We start from the raw sequence: 4,630 nt of genomic DNA on the forward strand, positions 1-4,630 counted from the left end.
TTCAGGTTGAAAGAGAGCTAGCGGTCTCCCCAGGTTCTATATCGGAAACCGTAAAGTGGATTGCACAGGAGCACACCGCAACATATACAAATACGACTCATAAGACATCAACGGTTTTGCATTTCGTACAAAATCTCATGATGGTAGAGTTTACCAGAACTACGGGGTTGGTGTAGAGGCGGATGACATGCACATCAAAAAAGACATGGTGACCTATGGACAAAACTTTTATTTGGGGTTTTGCAAGTGATATGGGTCCTAGATTATCATACAAAAAGAATTCCGGTTTTCATGTGCCGATGGGTTGACTGTAAACATGTCAAACATGATATTCTTGGTTACACGTCGATCGACCTAAACAAATTTGGCCACAAGGATGATCTGTTTATAATGGCCTCGCAAGCACGCAGGTGTTTTATCTTCAAGATCAGCTGGATAGAAAAAACCATGTTGTCCTCATGACTTCACCCAAGTATTATAGACATTCGTATGACGAGGTCGATGAGGAATTTAGTACGGTAATTTTCCCTCATGAGGTTAATAGATTGCCACGTGTACAACCAAATCAACTGCTTCGTAATGAGTCACTGGATGATTACTGGAGGCCCAGAGGAAATCCTATAACTATTCGTAATGGAGATTGAACCCTGCATAGAACTGATGTTTCAAAACCAGCAGTTCTGTCTATTGTTACAGAACTGCTGGTGAGGTCGTTGATCGTCAGAGAAGATGTGCAATAAGTGCTGTTTTTATAGAGCACCTGCAAAGAACTGCTGGTTACAATAACTGAGGGTTCCAGAAGACATATTATGGCAACGGACACTAATGTCGGGGTAGTCGACCGACATTTTATTTTCAATAATGTTTAAATTTTGTTGTAATACACGATATCACCATTCCTTACTTTGTACTTATTAATTCAAACTAAAGAAATATTGGTTGTTTTTAATACTATTACTACTTATGCAAGCCCGTTTGTTGAATTAATTTCATCTTCTGGCTATTTTGGTCATTGGTGTCAAGTTCAAATAAAAGTGCAGGTCTATTTCATTTGGTTAAGTTCAAACAAACATTAACTAAATACACACATTCAAACATCAAGTGTAATGCTGAAACCAAATAAGCAACATACATAAAATACAACATCATGTTGTCTATGGGTGTTCATGCTTCGATTCGAAACTGTGAAACCGCCCAAACCGGCCATTGGTGACAGTCATCATTTCTCCGCATGATGGTTTTGTTTCTTGCACAACCTCTATTTGTTTTTATTGTTCTTCTGCTTCTAATTCAACATATTTTTCATCAACTGGTTTTCCTACAAAGCATTATTAACTCATTTTATAAAAAAAGACCATTATGCCCTTCTTTTCAGTAACCTGCATACCCAAATTGTACCCTCCATACTTAGATCTTTGACCAAAGCATCTGTGGGTCTTAGACTTTGAAGAAGCCTTTGAACAAATAAAATTCAGTTTTGAAGAAACCCTTCCAAACTCAATGCCATCACCAGTAACCTAATTTAAGATCTAGTGATGGCATCGAGTTTTGGAAGGGATTTTATCAAAATTTAAGATCTTTAGGAAGTTTAAGATCTGTGGAAACCTTAGATGTTTTCTACTAGGCCAAGTTTGGAATTCACATAACATATATATAATCCTAATAAATTTCAGTCAGCAGTTTTATTGCAGTCATTAAAGTCTTAGTTGTTTTATAGTTGGTTGTTGAGTAACTGCATACTACCTATCAAAATGGTTTCCCCACACTTTGGAAACTAATTACATTTATACCTACTACCTGTCAAAAATCTTGGAAATATATTTATGTAATGATAGCATACATTAAAGTTAATTAAAATAAAAAAAACTATATCGCACGCTTGTAGTACGCTTTAAATAAACTATATCTTACTAGATAGGCTACAAATCAACTTAACGACATTAAATTACTGTCTCAACTACCAAATATTAAATTTTAGGTTTGTTATTCACTCACACTAACATCTATTTTAAAGTTAATTAAAATAAAAAAAATTATATATCACACTTGTAGTACGCTTTAAATACGCTTTAACCAAAATATATTAATTACGTTTATAGTTAATACTTAAATTACATTACATTATAAAAAATTAACACCTAGCATCAGATTCTAGCTCTGAATCTTCATCAATATTAATATTAGTTCTATTAATATATATATATATATATATATGCTCGTTTAGGCTCGCGAGCCGACTCGAGCTCGATAACTGATATAAAATACATGCATGCAACATCATCAACACAGTTAATAGGATAACCAAAATTTATTAATAATTAATTTACATGCATTACAATATTAATATAAAAAAACTAATTACAAATTATTACTAGCTAAGTCCTACAATCAGATTCCATATCTGAATCTATCATCTGATAATTCTCTTCTGGAGTACGAGAGGGCATGATCCTCTCCCACATGCCTTCCAAGGTGCAGGTGGAGTCCTTTAGCCTTTGCAGGTGAAGGTGCACCTTAGTACGGAATGTCCCATAAGAGGACACAGCCTTGAAGTCCTCGATTCTGTTCAGCCCTATCCATGCGACTTCGGTACCTCGGGCTTCTATCACAATGCTGAAATAGTCAGCAGTTGTGTACCCAAGAAGGCCTAACCATTCGTTTAAGTTGTTGGTACCTGAAGGTTAGAGGGTTGTCATAGTCAACATGCCTCACCCTTTGATTCTTCCGGACGACGCCATAATCAAAGTGGAAAACAATGGTGAAGAAGGTGGGGTCGTAGTAGATGGGTGGAGCCTCACCCTATCGTACAATCCAATTTGCCGGCGCCATAATATTTTCGGAAATCGATAGGAAACTGTGTAGAAGATGGTGAAGAAGGCGATGGGGTCGACTGTGATTTGATGGAATATTGGAGGCGACGTGGGGAAAATCGGAAACCGTGACTGGTATTTAAACACCATTATCGGAAACCGTACATCTCCCTGAGAAATTGGAATTGGCGGCACAAGGAACTGGAAAGACAATGATTATCTGGCCACTCGTCAATTCACCGTGTGGCCATTAATTACGTTTGGACAAACTTAAAAATATCCGTTTGGACACACTTAAAAATATTTAAGTGTGACCAGTTATCACTTATAGCCACACATAATAAGTGTATCCGTGATAATATAAAACTTAGGAAAAATAAAACTAAACTACTCTTTGGTCACACAACCTCGTATAAGTGGCCATGTATTGTAAGGTTTTTAGCCACATTACTAATAAATACAATGATTGTTCGTCATATTTCGCCACATTTTTAAAAATGTGGCTAACAAATGTGACATTAGGTCACACAACGTAATATAAGTGGATATATCTTTCACCTTTTAGACACATCTCTTATCAATACAATATCCGTTCGTCACATTTGGCCACACTACTAAAACATGTGACTAGTTAAATGTCACAGTTTTCTCTTAGAGTGTGGCTAATACATGGGTTTTTGGTCACATGTATCAAATATCAAACAAACTATGATTGTAGGTCACATTTCGCCACCCATTTTTATAATGTGGCTAGTTTATGTCACAATTTTTTTTCAAAGTGTGACGAAAAGTACATGAGTCGGTATAGAATGGTCACATGAAGAAAAAGATGTGTGGCCAAAACTAGTTGGAAGGTTTTCAAACGTGGTCAAAGACCTTTTAGCCATAAATTTAAGCCGAAGTGTGGCATATCGCTAGACTACATGTGTGGCTAAAAGGCGATTTTCACGTAGTGTCTATAACTAGTTTATGTACTATGTCCGCTTATGGGTAGTATGGGTTTTATACCCGTACCTACTTTATGTTTTATATTGTGGTTGTATTTGTTGATTTTAGGCAAGTAGGATGTAAGTTTGGTGCTAAAAACAACACGGCAACATGCAACGAGGCAACAAACAACAAAAAGTTCATCACGACTCGTAGGGAAGTTAAATTCCTTTCAAGCCTCGTTTTCCATTTATTTTTAAAATCTTTTCAAATTGAGGAAAATTTGAGATTTAAGTGTGGGGAGGAGGTTTACACTCGGCCAAACCATAATCTAAAAAGCAAAATTTTTGAACAAATTTTTCCAAATTACTCTTTTTGTACTAATAAAACCATTAGCTTTTTAAATATTTTTGACAAATCAGGAAACTAAGAAACAACGAGAAACATTAGAGAAAAAATAATCTACTTCAAAATGTGATAAATAAAAAATATAGTTTGTAATATTGGGACTAACTCTATACAATATATGACGTTTTCACTCAATCATTCCGTTTTGTGAGAATTAAGCCTTCATGCAAAATATTCAGAAAAATACTCATATATTGGATACTTTTGAGTGAGTCAGATGCTTCTTGCGGAATAGAACTTGTCTTGAGTATTCTATTCGAGATCAGACGAAATATTGCATAATAAGAAAGTTAATACATTTCCAACAAAAACCACAAACCACCACAGTAAAAAACAAAACGCTACTCCTATTACCAAAACAATAAACCAACCTAAAACCATATCCTATTAAATTACCATTTCACCGGTAAAATTCAGCATTGGTCTTCTACCTGTAGATCCTAAAGAACTGGAATGCATTCTTTCGTTTTCAATTTACTTTGCTG

The sequence above is a fragment of the Bidens hawaiensis genome, unplaced genomic scaffold, assembly GCF_021521415.1.
Source record: "Bidens hawaiensis isolate Kalapana, Puna unplaced genomic scaffold, B.hawaiensis_p1.1 tig00024437_1, whole genome shotgun sequence".
Classification (NCBI taxonomy): domain Eukaryota; kingdom Viridiplantae; phylum Streptophyta; class Magnoliopsida; order Asterales; family Asteraceae; genus Bidens; species Bidens hawaiensis.